Raw genomic sequence first — 19,920 nt, 5'->3', positions numbered from 1 at the left:
AACTGTCCCTGTGCTGCAGACTTGGGATTGTTGAAGTGAATGGCCTTGGACAGTCTTGAGATTTAAAAAAACAAAGTTTTTAATTTTTAATTTTTGTGAGTACATAGTAGGTGTATATAGTTACGGAATACAGGAGATGCTTTGAGGCAGGCATGCAATGTAAAATAATCACATCATAGCGAATGGGGTGTCCATCCCCTCAAGCATTTATCCTTTGTGTTGCAGACAATCCAATTACACTCTTTAGGTTATTTTAAAATGCAAAGTTATGTTATTATTGATTATAGTCACCCTGTTGTGCTATCAAATAGTAGGTCTTATTCATTCCTTCTAACTATTTTGTTTTTGGACCCGTTAACCATATACACTTTTCCCCACTCCCCTTCCCAGCTTCGGTAACAATCCTACTACATCCATTAATTCAATTGTTTTGATTTTAAGATCCCACAGCCTTCAGTTTTAAAAGCCTTAGAAAACTGCTTTTCACGGAGAACACTTAAATTGTGTGCCAATAGAAGTTATTTCACATTTCTTTCTGAGAGGCTTCTAGCCTTAACAGTTATAAATAATACGTGTACACACTGAAAATAAGAAAATGAATACATTACTTCCTCGAACAATTATACTGTGTAATATGAGAAATATTTGAAAACTGTGGAAAAGGTGGAGCAGGTTAAGGAATATAACAAAGATCCTTTGGAGGCGAAAGTCTAGAAACCACTACGGAAGATGTGTCTTTGTCTCAGAATTGTTACTGCTGACTGTCGGGTACAGACCTCTCTTACCGAACCTGGATCAGGAACTCCTTCCATCAAAGCTGACTCTGGGCTCTGAATGCTGCTGTTGAATGGCCAGTCTTACCAAGATGAAAAGAAGCCATGATACCAGAGACAGGGGAACAGACACACAAAATGACAGGAACAGACAGGAACAGACCACAAAATGACAGCTGTGGTTGCTGAAACAGCAATGTCTGTGAGAGTTGCAGTGAGCCAAGAATAGTCTGAATTATTAGGCATTCTTTTTGGATCAGCTGCATCTTTATCTCTAGTCTGGAGATGTGTAGATTCCCTAGCAGCAAACAAAAGAGGTTATCCAACTCTGGCTTGAGAAATGTGGGGGCTGGTCATAGGTGGTGGAGATGCCATTTTAGTCTTGTGGCAGGCAGAATGTTGAGTTGATGTCATCTGACCTGAAATATGGCCAGTTAGGTTTTTACAAATATTTACTGTATTTCTGTTCATTCCTTTTATTTTCTTTCTCTTTCTCTTTTTCCTTTCTTTCTCTCTTTCTCTTTCTTTCTTTCTCTCTCTCTCTCTTTCTTCTTTCTTCTGTCTTCCCTCCCTTCCTTCCTTCCTTCCCCTCATCTCCACTCTCTTTCTTTCTTCTTTTTCTTTTCTTTTTTTTGAGATGGGGTCTTACTTGTTGCCCAGGCTGAAGTGCACTTTTCAGAGAAAAGAAAGAAAAGCAGATGCATCATTTAAGTTAGAAAGCATGGAAATAAAATGAGAAACGTCTGTTTGCTAGTTCAAATGCATAAAATCTACCATTTCCTGTGGCTTTGAATTCACAGCCGAGCTACCATATTTGCTTTGCTTTAGAACTACATTTTCTAAGGGATCCAAATTAGGAAGTGGTCGCTGGAAGACAAACAAACATGAAACGCTACTTTATAAACACCACTCTTCATGAAGTCACCAGGAAACAATGATGCGTTCATTTAAGGCATTCTTTGCATTAGACAAAAAGTCTGAATTTCCTTCATGACCCTTACCATATTAAAAAAATCAGAATCAGAACATACCTTAAGTCAGCTCTGCACATTTAGGTGAGTTTGGATTTTCCTGGCCCACAGGGTTCAATCAAATACCTGAACAAGAGTACATTAACCCTCACAACCACCACAGGAGCCCGATTGTGATCCACAGAGGTTAGTAAAAGGGCACAGGCTACTCTGGGTAAATTAGTCCTCCAGGTTCCGTAGAGACAAAACCAGAAGCGGAATGCAATTTCATAGAAGCCAAGTTTAAAATCGTGCTTCACTCTTCACTATTTGCAATGGGGTGAGGGGTCAGGTTCATTGGCCGTGCTGTATGACCCAGGTCTAGGTAAATGGCATCCTCTAAACTACTTGCTATGGTGTACATGTGTTCCCCAAAAATCATGTGCTGGAGACTGAATACCTAACACAACAGTGTTGGGAGGTGGGGCCTAATGGGAGCTGGATTAATGCCAATTATAAGAGCTTGAGGCTGGGTTCCGTGGCTCACGCCTTTAATCCCAGCACTTTGGGAAGCTGGGGAGGGAGGACTGATTGAGCTCAGGAGTTCAAGACCAGCCTGGGCAACATAGTGAGACCTCATCTCTACTAAAAATAAAAAATATTAGCTGGGCATGGTGGTGTGCCCCTGTAATCCCAGCTACTCAGGGGTCTGAGGTGGTAGGATTGCTTAAGCTGTAATCATGCCACTGTACTCAAACTTGGGCAACAAAGTGAGACCCTCTATCTCAAAATAAATAAATAAATATATAAATAAAAATGGCTTAAAGCTGCACATTTGCTCTTTTGCTCTCCCTTGCCCTCTCTTTGCCCTTCCACTATGGGATGACGCACTAAGAAGACCCTCACTAGGCTGGGCATGGTGGTTCATGCCTGTAATCCCGGCACTTAGGGAGGCTGAGTTAGGAGGATCGCTTGAGCCCAGGAGTTTGAGACCAGCCTGGACAATATGGTGAAACCATGTCTCTACCAGAAACAATCAAAAAGTTAGCCAGGTGTGGTGGCACATGCCTGTAGTCCCAACTACTTGGGAGGCTGAGGGGGGAGGATTGCTTGAGCCTGGGAAGTGAAGGCTTCAGTGAGCCATGAGCGTGCCACTGTACGCTAGCATGGGTGACAGAATGAAACCATGTCCCCAAATCAAACAAACAAATAAACAACCAGATGCAACTCCTTGATCTTGGACTTCTCAGCCTTTAAAACCATGAGCCAAATAAATATCTGTTCATTATCAATTGCCCGGTCTGTGACATTCTGTTAGAGCAGCATTATATGCACAAAGACACGATACAAAGACTCCTGAATGAGGAACTCTGCACAGAGCCGCTGTTACAGAGGGTTTATGTGCTCAGACAGTCTCCTCTGAAAAAAGAGTCAATCTGAAGTGCAGCTTAAAACCATTTTTTCTATTTCACAAATGTCTTGGAACACAGACACCTAAAGGAGCACTGGCTGTTTGAAAAGGTCTGGACTTCCCACGTGACATTTCCTCAAAGATTTTTGGAATTCTTCTTTCAGTAATATCTCGAGAGAATTTATGAATTACACATAAATCAGCCTTAATCACATCTCTCTTGGGATTCAAATGTTATTTCCTGGCTTATTCATTCACTAGCTGTTTCTGACAAGAAAATCTATCCTAAAAGAGGCAAAAATCTGCTACCAATGAGCATATTCATTGGAAGGCACCTCTCTTTCTGAGCTCAGTTACCAAGGAGTTCAAACCATTCTCAGTGAGGAACACATTGCTAGAATAAATGTAGATCTGTTTTCCATATTTGAAGGTGTTCACTACTTTTCTGGAGGCATATGTTTTGTTTTGTTTATTTAGAAACAAGGTCTTGCTCTGTTGCCCAGGCTGTGGTACAGTGGCATATTCACAGCTCACTGCAGCCTCAAATTCCTGGCTTAAGGGATCCTCCTGCCTCAGCCTCCCGAGTAGCTAGGACTACAGGCATGCACCACGACATCTAGCTAATTTTTTTAAATTTTTTGTGGAGATAGGGTCTTGCTATATTGCCCAGGCTGGTCTTGAACTTCTGGTCTCAAGGGATCCTCCTGTCTTGGCCTCCCAAACTGCTGAGATTACAGGTGTGAGCCATCATATGCCTGGCTTCTACTTTAAATAATTATACCATCTTGTAAGATCAGTGACATATAGGCTTGGTTCATATATGGAGTCATCCTTGTCACAAAAAAACAATTTGGAAGTGCTCACCTTAAAACAACGTAGTCTCGAGCAGGATGAGGTGCCATACTGTTTTGGACATACTGGTAAATTTCAGTTTGGCAGTATGTCCAGAATTTCAATCACTTTTGAATCCAACAGGTCTATGTCCCAGAGGTGCTGTTCTTTAAGTAGGCGCTTTAAGATTTCCTCTGGCACAGTAGGGACTTCAATGGTTGACCTCCAAAGCCTCAGAGGGGGTCCTTCGCTCACCTGGAAAAAGGATATATTTTTCAGTGCCAAGGCAATCCATACACACCTAGTTTTGAAGTCAAATTGTTAAACTAACAATTTTAGTCACGTATAATCAATGTTAATTGATTATATAAATCATATAAACAATATAATCAATATATAAATATTGGGGGGTTAATAAATCTATGACTTAAATAGGCTGCTATTCCTAGGCTTTAAGAGCAAGCCAGAAAGTGAACAAAAGCTGTTGTCAACTCTGGTCAAAATTATGACATTTGGGCTGGGTGCTGTGGCTCATTTCTGTAATCCCAGCACTTTGGGAGGCTGAGGCAGGTGGATCATCTGAGGTCAGGAGTTCAAGACCAGCCTGGCCAACATGGTGTAACACTGTCTCTACTATAAATACAAAAATTAGCCAGGCGTGGTGGCAGGCACCTGTAAGTCCAAGTACTCAGGAGGCTGAGGAAGGAGAATCACTTGAACCTAGGAGGTGGATTTTGCAGTGAGCCGAGATCACACCAATGCACTCCAGCCTGGGTGATAAGAATCACTCCATCTCAAAAAAAAAAAAAAAAGATGACATTTGTTTTGTTTTTCTGGGACCTGTATCAGGGTGCATGCAATAAAGAAATATCAGTCACTGGCCGGGCGTGGTGGCTCACGCCTATAATCCCAGCACTTTGGGAGGCCAAGGTGGGCAGATCACAAGGTCAGGAGTTCCAGACCAGCCTGGCCAATATGGTGAAACCCCATCTTTTCTACTAAAAATACAAAAATTAGCCAGGCATGGTGGCAGGCACCTGTAGTCCCAGCTACTTGGGAGGCTGAGGCAGAAGAATCGCTTGAACCCGGGAGGCAGAGGTTGCAGTGAGCCAATATGGTGCCACTGCACTCCAGCCTGGGCAACACAGCGAGACTCCATCTCAAAAAAAAAAAAAAAAAATCATTTGCACTCATTTCCAAAGCCTGCAAGGCCACCCAACCTACTCCCATTGTGTATTTATTTTCAAGACGGTACAGGCGGCATCAACATATACCTCCGACGGACCTATCCTGCTGAGCCTTACAAGATGCCTCTGCCCTCAAGAGGTTTACTAGTCCTAACTGGAATTAATTTCCCCCTAAGGATCCCTGCTCATTAAAGGGCCAAGAGAACAGTAAGAACAGAGAAGAGTGCAAAGGGTTTCTGACCAAATTATGGAAAAATCAAAGCGTGTCATAGGATGTTCCACAGCTCAATGCCATTAGCAAAACTCTAGGGAAGTCTAGTGTGAATCTGTGGAGCCAAAGGACTTCATTAGAAATAGTTGAAATCCTCTCCCAAGTGTTACACAGGATGAAAATTACTCTTCCTTTGCCCGGTTTCCACTCTCACCAGGGGCATCTGACTCACCCGGGTGCCCAGCTCTACAAGGCAGGGTGTGGGCTACAGATCCCCAGAGAGATTAGTTGGCAAAAGCATGTTATCTCTGATGGACCCAAGCCTCGACACCTGGACTCAAATAGCTGACAACAGGGTGAAGCCTTACCTTCTTATAGGACAGCTCAGCCTGCTTCGAAGTGGAGTAGCTGACCCAGTCTTTAAACTTCTCTTTGACTTCTTCAACAGGCCATCCACACAGTCCTGGAGGAAGTGTTGGTAGTCAGCTGAGTCATCATTTCCCAGGTGCCCGAGTGCCTCCACAGTGAGGGGCTTCAGCTCTTGTTCAGTATAGGAATTACGACATCGGCTCATTTCCTTGGGAACCTGTGCGGAACATGACAGACAGAAAGGAAGTGAGTCTGCCTGTACTCAGTCTCAATGCCCATCAGTGGAAAAGGCTGGGCAGGAACAGTGGCCTGGTCCTTAAAGCAGTGCAGGCATCTTTCCGCCAGAGGTGGGCTATAATGCTGACTTCACGTGGTACCATGAGGATATGAACAGATCACCTCCATAGATGTATCTGAAATTGTATTCCCATGTAAGGTCTTCTTTGGAAAGTTAGAGTAGGGGAAGTGAATTACATTGATCAAAGCAGGTTTCTCAAATTCAGAAGTGGATACAGAAGTTCAATTCCAGATAATTTGTTGCCTTTTTTTTTCCTTTTTCTTTTCTTTTTTTTTTTTTTTTTTGAGGCAGAGTCTCATTCTGTTACCCAGCCTGGAGTGCAATGGCAGAATCTTGGCTCATTGCAACCTCCACCTCCCTGGGCTCAGGTGATCCTCCCATCTCAGCCTCCCAAGTAGCTGAGACTACAGGTGCACACCACCATGCCTGGCTCATTTTAAAATTTTTTTTTGTAGAGATGAGGTCTCATCATGTTGCCTAGGTTGGTCTTGAACTCCTGAGCTCATGTGATCCACCCGCCTCAGTCTCCCAAAGTGTTAGAATTACAGGCGTGAGCCACAGCGCCCGGCTGCTTTTCCTTTCTAAGTAAAGGGACAATTTCATTAAACATGATTAACTCTAGCTGATACATTATAATATATGTAAATAAGACATTCTTGGCTATTTATACCATCTCCAGCTGTGGAAAAGGTCTTCAGGTAAGACATGAACAAGTATCAAGCCTAAGACTTCGTACCTATTCACATTATCCTTAATAAAGGAGCCAACCTTCTCAATTCCTTCCTGGAAAAGCTTCTTGCACTCAGCGATCATATGGGCCAGCCCTTGAGTGGCAGCTAGGTTTTCATTCAAATCTTTCTGATCTGGTTTGCCCAAACTTTGTTTTCTTTGTATTACCCTAGATAGAAGAAATACAGGAGGGGAACAGTTCAAATATTTATATATTTTTCATCCAAGTATTATTCAAGGAAACCCAAAGAAAAGAGAAAAAAAAATTTTCACTGGAACCTGTTTATTGTTAGGTGGATTAAGAACGTTTTTACTTTGCTTACCAGAGTATCTCAGAGTTTTGTCAACAACACACAAAAAACATTAAAGAGATATGCTTTTGATAAAATCAAGGTGATTAAAACTATTTTATTAAATAGGTTACTATTGGGACCAGGGCAGCTTGTAGGGGCTGTGTTTGCATGGTGGGGGAGCAGCTACTGAGAAGTGTGGGAAAGGAGTCCCTGGGAGTTGGGGTAAACGGTGTCACTGTCTTTACCTGCCTGAATACACAGGCCCCCTCCCACAGGTGAGGGCTAAGTCCATTGTTTCCTTGAGCTTTTGTCTTCATCTTATTTGATCGCTCTCCTCTACTCATCTCTAGTTCTGTATCCCATTGCAGCTGGATTGCCCCAGTCAACTTTAAGAACTATTTAAATGTGGCCGGGCACGGTGGCTTACGCCATAATCCCAGCACTTTGGGAGGCTGAGGCAGGTGGATCATGAGGTCAGGAGCTCAAGACCAGCCTGGCCAACATGGTGAAACTCCATCTCTACTAAAAATACAAAAATTAGCCAGGCATGGTGGCGCATGCCTGTAGTGCCGGCTACTCAGGAGGCTGAGGCAGGAAAATGGCTTGAACTTGGGAGGCAGAGGTTGCAGTGAGCTGAGATTGTGCCATGCACTCCAGCCTGGGTGACAGAGTGAGACTCTGTCTCAAAAAGAACTATTTAAACATACATTTAAACATTGTACAATTTTCAGAAGCAATCTAACCTTCACTAGCATAACTAGGTCCCAGGCCTCTAGCTAAGAAATACTTTTCAAGTTCCTTTAGAGCTGAGGAAAAGGATCAGTTGGATGGATTTAGTCTGTGGGGGTTAAGTCCAGTGAGACTATTTTCTCATGGACACCAATAGACCAGTCTCAGGTATGTCTTTATTAGCAGTGTGAGAATGGACTAATACAGCGGTCTTTCTTCCTTGTTTCAAGAAAGACTCCCACAAAACCACAAATACAGAGAGTCCTAGAAGAATGCAGGCTGCCCCCTCTGTGTACGCACCTGTCATGCAGCCCGTACCTGGGAGAGGAATTCTCTCTTCAGGGTGTTGAGATGGAAGAGGGAAGGCGCTAAGCACATGGCCAGGTTGGTTGGGGTCATCTGGTTTTCTCTTATGGCTGCTGTGACATCGCTCAAGAAATAAAGCAGGGTCTACAGAACCTCCCGGTGCTTGTCAGGCAGCAGCATGATGGCAGCCTTGATGGCCTGCAGGCGCTGGTCCTTGGGCACATCTGCACGACACCAGCACTTTCCCCATCAGCTTGGTGAATTTGCATGGATAGTGCAAGGAAATGTCCCAAAGCAAATATCGGCATCAAATACCTCAGCCCAGTACTGAACAAGCACTTGTAGAAAGTGTACTAGAGGTTAATATGGTAAAAGTTATGAATTGCCACTGTCATCACTACCCTCAAGTATTTCCTGCCTCGTGAAGGAGTGAAAAAAATTTTAAACACCCACGATACCCAAACACTCTTAAATCCACCTCAGAGTTCGGCTCTAGAGGATGCCTGTTCTTTTAGTTTACAGAACAGTTTTTTCTTTCCGAAGCATGAGAAAAAAAAAATCCCTAATTTACCAATCTCAGTTATTGAAAACACTATACACTTTTGTTTAGTGTCGATGAAAAATCTTATCTGAAATATGTACAAGAATGTAAGAACGGAGACCTCTCAGCCTTGAGTACAAAATGTTCAGTATCTCTGGAGATTTTCATGAGTTTAACTGATTTCTTCATCCTTGAAATGGGAAAAGTAAGCTGCTAAAATATTCAGTTCTGAACTGAATTGAACTGAAAATGTTCAGTTTAATTAATAAATAGAATACATTGAATTAGTAATATTTTAAGTTTTAGAAAGCATGCTTGAGAGGCTGTTATAAAAATGCATATGAATATGCAAATACATAAAAATGCAAATAAACCCATAAACAATCTACATGTAGAAAATGCTGATCCCAATCTTCAGGTCTCCTTGAATAGACAACTCTTTAAAAGAGCATGTGGTGGAAAAAATCAAGTCACTCAAATGTAGCCCCATAGGACAAACTGATTAAACAGCTCCATGGTTACAACACATAACAAATACCTTGGCAAGGAAAATGTGACCTGTGTTTTTATAAAATATGAAAGGATGAAACAACTAATGAAATAATCTAGACCAGCTCCATTTCTTATAAAATAAAGTCCACTGTGCCAGTCCTAGAGACAATTTGAGCGCTAAGAGAGGCTGCTTTTAAATTACATTGCTGTAATACCACACCGAGCCAAGAAAAACACAAAGCTGTAAAAGCCATAATCCTGATCTTGATCATTAATTTAGACAACTGTTTTCTTTAAGCTTTACATAGTAAGAAGGGCATGGGTATTGTTTTCCCAAGTATTTCTGGCAGCAACTGAGATGAATAACATAAAAAGATTATTTATTCATTTTACAGCAAGATAAAACACACAGACACCTGTGAAATTTTAAATCCAACAGCCCGGCAAGAGGGATGTGAAGCAACTGAAATTTCTGTAGACAAGGTGGAGAGAGAAAGAGATCCTGGTACCTGATCTTTATCTGAGTGCTCAGATAACACTGTTCTAGAAACTAATGAAAGCCTAACTTGGATCTGCTGGTAAAAACGTACAATTGCGTCAGTCATTAGAGACTGGGAAATTTATTTTCGCATCATTCAGTAACTATACAGAAACCTGTTCCACAAACAAGGAGGCAAGGAAGAAAGTGATGACGTGGGTTTCCAAGAGGTCACCATGCAGACCCTCTTGTCAAAAGAACGCTATCAAGGCCAGGTGCGGTGGCTCGCACCTGTAATCCTAGCACTTTGGGAGGCCGAGGTGGGAGGATCACTTGAGGTCAGGAGTTCGAGACCTTCCTGGCCCACATGGTGAAACCCTGTCTCTACTAAAAATACAAAAATTAGCCAGATGTGGTGGCACCCTCCTGTAGTCCCAGCTACTTGGGAGGCTGAGGTGGGAGAATTGCTTGAACCTGGGAGGCAGAGGTTGCAGTGAGCTGAGGTCACGCACTGTACTCCAGCCTGGGTGACAGAGCCAGACTCCATCTCAAAAAAAAAAAAAAAAAAATGCTATCAAGGAAGCTACAAGCTTCAGTGGGTCCTATTTTTCCCCAATGCCAACAATCAAGATCAAAGGACACTCACATTGGTAGATCTGTAGAAAGGTTTCTGAGAGTTTGTTCGTCATTAGTGGCTTAGGAAGATCTCAAAAATACTGCTTCAGCATGTCTGCCACGTCATAAGCAGACTGTTCTTCATAGTTGACACAGTCTACGGCACCTTCATTCATCTGGCGCAGAGCCTGAATCCAGGACTTGACCCCCGATTTTCTGAAGAGCCCAACCTGTCGGAAGAGCAACACTAAGTGTGGGGTACATTCACATGGATGCAGTGTTCACACCACGCAACTAGAAGAAGCTGCATGTAATCCAAGCTCCCCTGAGTGCGTGGACCCACAGGCAGCACTCTCACCTGATCCAAATAATGGTTCTGGAGGTATCGCATGGCCTGCTGGATGCTCTGAGGCAACGGCTGTCCTGTGCGCTGCACACTGACCATCAGTGGGACCCTGAACACACTCCGGTCCTTGCAGTCTGGAACCTTGATCCTCTTCATGAACTTGGGCACGGCCCTGTTAAAGAACACAGAGATGGTGGTGTCGGGGGAGACATGTTAGCTTGTCTGTCTACACTTGTCCACTTCTGCAGGTAAACCCTGTGGGCTCCAGATCTGTGCTAATATGGTGGCTACTTAAATTTAAATTAAAATGACAAGTTCAGTGCCCCATTGGCTCTGGCCACACTTCAGGTGCTCCTTCGCCTTTTGTGCACAGTACCTACTGTATCAGCTTGTGCAGATAAAGAACGTTCCTATCATCCAGACAGTTCTCCCGGACAGTGCTGTTCTAGATCTTCTAAGAGCTGGAGTTGTGAGGTCTAGTCTCATTTCCTCAGTTGGGAGTGTCCTTCCACCTTGAACCTGGAGAACTAGGGTCTACAGTCTTAAGGAAGCTGATGGATTTCCTTATAGAATGGCAGTATAGGAAGGAACAAGCAGAAAACAACGTATAATACCCTAATTAGGTGCTTCCAATAGATTGTGAAAACAAGGTCTCTTTTGTCTTGACAAAAGGATAAGAATCACTTCTGAGTTCTTGATGAGATCCAAAGCATTTAGGGTCAAAAGATGCAGGTAATACATGATGGGAAAACAGCAATGAGAGCCTAACACAATGGGAGCCAACTCCAGAGCTCAACAGTGAATGACCTGAAGTCAAAATAAATTCTCCTGCTGATGACCCGCAGAACATTACATTTTTAGGTTTCTAAAGGAGGATGGAAAAGGAACAATGGGGGTTTTGTGAGCCGACCCCAGGCTCCCCGGTGTCCTGAAACCAGGTCCACCCCAGCAGTATACGCAACAGCAGGAAACCCATGTCATGCATTTCAGGCTGTCAAGCAGAAATTCCAGCTCTCCAAATGACCTCTCTGAACAGGACCCGAAAGGGCAAGGCCAAACAGGAAAAGAACCTTGTGTAGGATTCCTCCCTGCTCCACAGATCCCATCATGTGAGGCTTTTACAGTTAGTTTTGAGTCACTGGAAACGCTGACCAGAACTCAAGAAGTATTATGGACTTTCAGATTCTTGAGGGTTTGGTGGCATGGGGGTAGGCAACTCAAAAATGAGAATCTAAAATATGCAGTTTTAAATAGCCAGCAGGGAAAATATTACTCTAAGCACAGAGAAACTCTAGAAAAGACAGACCGCTTAGCTTTTTGAATGCTCACCAGCAGCCATGGCATGTTACTGTTTATAGCTCCAGGAAAGGTAAAACGAAAGAGCAGAGTTAAGGTTGTATTTCCATACAGTTAAGTATATATTGGTATCACGGCTATAAGTGTGCATAATACTCGCTTTGTTGGGGGAGAAAAGCCCGATGGCGGAATGTGAAAAGAACACGTTACGATCCCCACCGAGAATCTGAAGCATGTGAGGATAAACCGGTCAATACTTATTTCTGTCATTCAGAACAAACAACTTCTGTATTTAGCAGAGCTCACATAAAAACAACCTTTGAACAGGAGGTGCTTTGATGCTGAAGTTAAACCCACTATGAGTCCTAAGGAGAGGAGGAGCTGAAGACAGAACAGTTTCCTTACTTTGCCGACTTTCTCAAGTAACTTGCGTTTGCTACAGTGTGCTACTAATAAAATGGGTGGCTTCTCCATTTTTATCAAATACAGTAGTTGTGCAACTGGATAATAAACACTCAGATTACTGAAAAGACTTAAGGATTCCCAGCTGACACTGAAAAATGCACCGAGATAACAATCTAGAAACATTTCTCTGCTTTGCACTGATAGCAGAAAAATTAAGATGTATCCAAATTAGGTAATATCCATGACCCATCTAGCCTTACAGTCTACCCCTCACATTCCATATACTAAGGAGCTATATTTTTCAAAGTAATTATCAACAATTTGTACAATGCATTTCATCTCTACATTTGAGTCTATAATATGTTAGAGTAGTGAATTCCTTAAAATAAGTATTCACTGTTTGAGAGTCTTTGCTAGAAAAAAAGTAACCTGAATTATTTAGCACAGGTAGATTTTTTAATGATGCTACAAATATTTGCATTGCATCCAAAATGATTCTTTTTTCTTTTTCTTTTTTTTTTTTTTTTTGAGACAGAGTCTTACTCTGTCGCCCAGGATGGAGTGCAGTAGCCTTATCTCAGGGCTCACTGCAACCTCCACCTCCTGGGTTCAAGGGATTCCCATGCCTCAACTTCCTGAGTAGATGGGATTACAGCTGCGTGCCACCACGCCCAGCTAATTTTTGTATTTTTAGTAGAGATGGGGTTTCTCCATGTTGGCCAGGTTGGTCTCAAACTCCTGGCCTCATGTGATCCACCTGCCTCAGAATCCCAAAATGCTGGTATTACAGGCATGAGCCACCACACCCAGCCCAAAATGATTTCTACAAAAAGGCATGAATAGGGTTATAAGACCAGGTACTGTAAATCAAGAATTTCAAAGATGGTCTCATTAAATCTTAATGTTTTCCTTTTCTTCCGTCCAAAAATATGATCTGATACTGTGCATATATTTACTTATAGTGGATTATTCCTAATATTGGGAAGGAGGTGCCTATACCACGTGATGCAAGAGTAATGCATTCTCTCCCCCATCAACTGGCAATCTGTCACTCAGAGAGCTGAAAACTCAATCAATCAACCCACGCTGATAATTTCCTAAGACTCCACTGGCTTCAACAATATCAAATGTGGCCTCAAGAATATAGAGAGTGGCTGGTGTGGTGGCTCACACCTGTAATTCCAGCAACTTGGGAGGCTGAGGCAGGTGGATCTCTTGAGCCCAGGAATTCGAGACCAGCCTAGTTAACATGGTGAAACCGCATCTCTACAAAACAGAAGAAAACAAAACAAAACAAAACAAAAACAAAAAACAAAAAAAACTAGCCAGGTGTGGTGGAGAGCGACAGTAGTACCACCTACTCGGGAGTCCAGCCACTCTGGAGCCTGAGATGGAAGAATCGCTTGAGCCCAGGAGGTCAAGGCGGCAGTGAGCCAAGCCTGTACCACTGCACTGCACTCCAGCCTAGGTGACAGAGCAAGACCCTGTCTCAAGAAACAAAACAAAACAAAACAAAATGCAGAGAAAGTGATTAGTGTCATAGTTTTACTGTGGGGACAACCTCAAGGAGCTGACTAAAAATATCTTTCTTTTTTTTTTTTTGAGACAGAGTCTTGCTCTGTTGCCCAGGCTGGAGTGCAGTGGCGCCATCTTGGCTCACTGCAAGCTCTGCCTCCCGGGTTCACGCCATTCTCCTGCCTCAGCCTCCCGAGTAGCTAAGACTACAGGCACCCACCACCACGCCCGGCTGAGTTTTTGCATTTTTAGTAGAGACGGGGTTTCACCGTATTAGCCAGGATAGTCTCGGTATCCTGACCTCGTGATCTGCCCGCCTCAGGCTCCCAAAGTGCTGGGATTACAGGCGTGAGCCACCGCACCTGGCCCCAAAAATATCTTTCAAGGACAGTTGACTGATTGTTTAAACTCTTACCAGTTAAAACCATGCTTGTTAGAAGGTGTATATTTCTTCAGCAGGGCTGTTAGCTTCAGGAGTGAGTATTTCTGCAGCAGGTTCATCTGGGCCACAGACTGGTAGTTAATCTGTAGTGATACAGAGTTGAGGCTCGGCCGATGTGAGCTCTGGAAACTGTGCCATCTCAGTCGGTGCCTGCTAGAGAAATGGAGAGAAAAGTGAGTGTGAAGGCTTTTTATTTGATTTTATTTATTTGATTTTTTTCTTGCTCTGTTGCCCAGGCAGTGGTGCCATCAGAGCTCACTGCAGCCTTGAATTCCTGGGCTCAAGTGATCCTCCTGCCTCAGCCTCCTGAGTAGCCAGGACTGCAGGCCTGTGCCACCATGTCTGGCTCATTTTTAAATTTTTTGTAGAGATGGAGTCTACCTATGTTGTCCAGCCTGGTCTCAAACTCTTGGCCTCAAGTGATCCTCCCACCTCGGCCTCCCAAAGTATTAGAGTACAGTGAGCCACTGTGCCTGGCCCAAAGGCTTTTTAATAGGTAGAAGCAACATTAGCAACGGGCTGCTTCCTGGCATCTTATCTTAGGAACTGAGAGGACTTGATTTCTATTCCATGCTTTAATCCTCATTATGGGAAAATATACACACTATAAAGTGTACCGTTTTCACCATTTTTAAGTGTGCAGTTGAGTGGCACCAAGTTCATTCTCATTGTGTGACCATCTCTACCAACCATCTCCAGAACTTTTTTCATCTTCCCCAACCAGAACTCCATACCCATTCAATCATATCCATTTTTTTGAATTTTGGTGCTTCCTGGTCTGACACCTTCCTTAGGAATGGACATGGCTAAGAATGCCAGACTTAATCCCATTTCCTCCCACAGAACAAGCACAGGCAATCTCTTTCTGATCCCCATGCCTCACATCTGGAGGGAGGAGAAAAATTGTTACCTGCTGGACCTGGTTAGGGAAGCCCCAACCCCAGAATCCCTCCTTTCGGGGATGTCAGAGGGCTCTTCCGGTTCATTCAAGGAGTTGCCTATGCTGTCCAGGTCGCTGGGTGTGGTTCGGTCGTTGTCCACATCCAGGTGTATCTGTTTTGGAAAGGATGGGCAGGGAAAGACCGAGTCCAGGGCTGAGTCCGAGTCTCCCTCATCAGAAAACTTCTCCAACCACTGATTGACTATCCGCTGCATCCCCTTCATGTGGTAGAGGATGTCGTCCAGCTCGGGGAAGATGTCCTCCTCCAGATCTGCCAGGTCCCCTGAACTGGAGTAGAGGGTGGAGCCCGGCACGTTGTCATAGATGCTCAGGCGGCTGCTCACGTAGCTGGAAGAATTGCGCCTCCAGTTCCTTGGGGCTGTCGCTGCTGTTTTCCCTCCTGAAGCTGATGTGGCCAGGGCCGTGGAAGCTTCCCGTCCTCCAGTTCACAGAGCCTTACTCCCTGAGGGGGAGAAACTGCCATTGGTGAGAGCTTTGGGGGAAAGTGCCAGGCTTGTGATCTTCAGGGATGTAGAACACTGTGTCCTCTGGGTAGCTCTCGTGGTTCTTTTTTTTTTTTTTTTTTTTTTTTTTTGAGACGGAGTCTCGCTCTGCCGCCCAGGCTGGAGTGCAGTGGCCGGATCTCAGCTCACTGCAAGCTCCGCCTCCCGGGCTCACGCCATTCTCCTGCCTCAGCCTCCGGAGCAGCTGGGACTACAGGCGCCCGCCACCGCGCCCGGCTAGTTTTTTGTATTTTTCAGTAGAGACGGGGTTTCACCATGTTAGCCAGGATGGTCTCGATCTCCTGACCTCGTGATCCGCCCATCTCGGCCTCCCAAAGTGCTGGGATTACAGGCTTGAGCCACCGCGCCCGGCCTCTCGCGGTTCTTAAAATTCTGCTCCATCACGTTGTTAAATGTTGACTGACTGAAAGGATCGAAGCCCTCTAAGTATACGCCCACCCGCTTGTTGCAGGCACTGAGGCTCCGGGTCCTGGTAACAGGGCTGGGCGTGCTGACCGCGCTGCTGGTCTCCGACTGGCTTCTGCTGTTGCTGCTGGTCTGCGTGGAGTTGGAAACGCTCCTCTTTCGTAGCATGGGGCCGTTGACGCCGTTGCCGTTGAGGGCGGAGATTTCCACGCAGTTGAGCTGCTTCAGCTTCTCCTCATCCACCCCCTCTTGCAGGATGGGCCCACTGATGATCAACCCCAGCTTTGAAGGCGCTTTGTGCTTGCTGTGGTGGGAGCCCTTGAGCTTCAGGTTCTCCATCCGTTTCAGCAGACTGCGTGTCTTGGACTTGGCAGTTTTTTCGTGGCCTTTCATGCTGAAGCTGAAGCTGGACAGTTCCTTGGGAGACGGCAGGCTGCCGAACTTGGCACTGCCTGCCAAGTTGCTGGAGGAGCAAACGCTGATGACGGAGTTAGTCCAAGGGGTGGCAGCATCCTCGCTGGGGGGCGCGTGGCTGGGGAGGCTGCCAGTGCTGCTGAGGCTGCGGACGGAAGACACCTCCTGGCGCTCGCCAAGGTCCATCAGCATGCCTCCGGGGCTGGCGCCGTCCTTCGGGTGGGAGTCGTCTGGGGACCCAGGGACTGGGTCTTGTTTTGGAGAAAAGACATCAAACTCTTCAAGCCGGGACCATCTCTTGCTGCCCCTTTGGAAAGTCCATTTGCCACTGATGGCACAAGGCTCATCCTCGTCTGAATCGTCACTCTGCAAAGACAGAAAGGAGCCATTCACACACCGGGGCTGGCAGCCAGCAGGGAGCAGGGCATGAGCAGGAGGCTGCTCATAATATGCCAGTAGTGTCAATTCTCCCCTTGTACTTTATAATTTTAATTTTAAGGGTTTTATTTTTTCCTTTTTTTTTTTTTTTTTTTTTAGAAATAGGGTCTCCCTCACTCTGTTGTCCAGGCTGGAGTACAGTGGCATGATCACAGCTTACTGCAGCCTCAAATTCTAGGGCTCAAGTGATCCTCCCACTTCAGCCTCCCTAGTAGCTGGGATTACAGGCAAGTGCCAACATGCCCAGCTATTTTTTTTTTTTTTGGTAGAGATGGGGTCTTGCTGTATTGCCCAGGTTGGTTCTGAACTGCTGACCTCAAGTGATCCTCCCACCTGTACCTCCCAAAGTGCTGCGGTGACAGGGATGAGCTACTGTGCCCAGTCCCATTTACATACATACATACATATATATATATATATATATATATATATATATATATTTTTTTTTTTTTTTTTTTTTTTTTTTTTTTTTTGAGACGGAGTCTCGCTCTGTCGCCCAGGCTGGAGTGCAGTGGCCGGATCTCAGCTCACTGCAAACTCTGCCTCCCGGGTTTACACCATTCTCCTGCCTCAGCCTTCCGAGTAGCTGGGACTACAGGCGCCCACCACCTCGCCCAGCTAGTTTTTGTATTTTTTAGTAGAGACGGGGTTTCACCGTGTTAGCCAGAATGGCCTCAATCTCCTGACCTCGTGATCAGCCCCTCTCGGCCTCCCAAAGTGCTGGGATTACAGGCTTGAGCCACCGCGCCTGGCCCCATTTACATATTCTTTTTCTTTTTTAAATTTTTTTGTAGAGAGCAGTAGTCTTACTATGTTGCCTAGGTTGGTCTCAAACTCCTGGCCTCAAGCGATCCTCCCACATGGGCCTCCCAAACTGTTGGGATTACAGGCATGAGCCACAGTGCCCAGTGTTTTGTTTTGTTTTTTAAATAACAAAGATGTATTTAAAGAATTTAACAGGAGAGTGCCTGACCAAATGCTGCAAGTTTAAATAAGAACTATTTTATGGAAACTCTGGGATCTGCAGGCTGTTCTTTAATTGCTCACAGAGGAAACCTCCCAGATGGTGAAAATTCCAGGCATGCAAAATATTCTGAACTGAAGTCAGCAATGAGCAGGACTGCCTCTGGGCTGCCTTCCGTTGTGCTGTCTTTTGTTGGTGTATGTTTATATTCCCTCTTGCAATTAAAAAGGTACTTTTCAAACACTAAGAAGAGTAGCAACTCAAATCTCTAGACACTAAAAATTTATAAGGTCTTCCACTGGAATAAAGGGGCCCTGGATCAAGGTGGGTCATCACGCAGCTTCAGTCCACTAAGTGGCAACTCAAATCTCTAGACACTAAAAATTTATAAGGTCTCCCACTGGAATAAAGGGGCCCTGGATCAAGGTGGGTCATCATGCAGCTTCAGTCCACTAACAGGGCTTTGGAGACTCTTACCAGTACCTTTTCTTCACCTCCCCTACAAGACATGAGGGCTAGCGCTCAGGCCACAGCTGACCTGTGAAGTTTCAACCTCAGTCATGCTCTAGCCAATTGAACAAGGCTTCACAAATACCCAGCCCTGACAGCTAGCGGTATTCATAAACACTAAGGAACGTCTTTGCTGATTATGCCTGATTTATGTACAGGACTCAGGGATATGCTGTCACATGGACTATTGCATCTTGGCCTTTTCGGCAGGATATCAAAGGGCACAATTCAGTATGATACATGTCTTTTCCACTGGTGTGGAAAATATCCTATGGCTCAAGTTTCACAGGACAATGAGTGGAAAGCATGGAGCGCTGGCTTCTAGGGCTCTTCTGCACAGTTCAGTGGGCGCCGAGGTTCCAGTTCATTTGTTTAAAAGCTTTGACTCCCCAAGAAGGCAACTTTTTGCAGCTCAGGGACTCTGGCATAATTCAAATTTGTACCCAGAAGTCAGAAATATGTTCTTTGACCAGACTCATTCCTGTTTACTCTGATTTGTGACACTTACTCCCAGTACTACACCCACCTCTTCTTCTAAGATCTCACAAAAAGTCTTCACAACTCACACACAGAAGAAAATACCATCCAATTTGGTTCTGTACCACCATTTGACTAAACTGTGTGGGATTTCCTGCCTTCTCCTCTTCCTCCTCCAATTCCTTTCCACCCTCCAAATCTCTTATTATTCTTCAATATTGCACAAATCGGCCTTCGCTTTCACCTCTATGGCTTTGAACCACAGTTACTGTTATATTTGGGAAGACAAGAGTTGGAAATAAGCTTTATTTCCTCTATAAGCAATGCAAAAATCCACCGAGATTCCTTAAGCATGATCCCTTTATTATGTAATAGGCATTGAGTTAATAATTAGGCAAAATCATAGCTGATGTGATCAGGTCAAAAATAATAGATAAAATAATGTAATGGGCTAGTTGCAACTATTGGCTTCAACTACATAAGGCTATCGAGTCTAGGTGATACAATTCAAGATGTAGATGCTTACGGAACAAGAAACTAAGACTTTGAGAAAGAAAAGCTATTACAAAACACATCATTCACTTTTTTGTTTGCCCCTTTCCCCCTCATTCTATTATGCAATTTGTATACTCACTCGTTTCCGATGAGAACTAATTTCTAGCTTCATCACCGCATATTTGTTTAAAGTATTTAGATGCCTACAGAGCAAAGAAATAACGTTAGCAAAGATAGGCAACCACTCTCTAATCAGTGGATAAACATCTGTTTTTTAACAATTCATATATCTAAGGAGTTTCTTGGAACTCAGTAATATCTAAAACCTAGAGGAGTATTAGAAACTTCTTTAAAAAGTGAGTCGTTTAAAAATACCTTGGCCGGGTGCGGCGGCTCACGCCTGTAATCCCAGCACTTTGGGAGGCTGAGGTGCGTGGATCACGAGGTCAGGAGATGGAGACCATCCTGGCTAACATGGTGAAACCCCGTCTCTACTAAAAATACAAAAAAAAACAAGCCGGGCGTCTTGGTGGGCA

At 44.4% G+C, this 19,920-nt stretch overlaps 1 pseudogene; it reads right to left on the bottom strand.

Moving 5' to 3' along the window:
- Nucleotides 1-1,457: 1,457 nt before the first annotated feature.
- Nucleotides 1,458-19,920, bottom strand: part of LOC105480612 (rho GTPase-activating protein 7-like) — a 31,669-nt pseudogene continuing 13,206 nt past the window's right edge.

The sequence above is a fragment of the Macaca nemestrina genome, chromosome 2 (assembly GCF_043159975.1).
Source record: "Macaca nemestrina isolate mMacNem1 chromosome 2, mMacNem.hap1, whole genome shotgun sequence".
Classification (NCBI taxonomy): domain Eukaryota; kingdom Metazoa; phylum Chordata; class Mammalia; order Primates; family Cercopithecidae; genus Macaca; species Macaca nemestrina.
The sequence above is the reverse complement of the archived record's forward strand: the minus strand, read 5'-3'. Positions and strand labels throughout refer to the sequence as shown.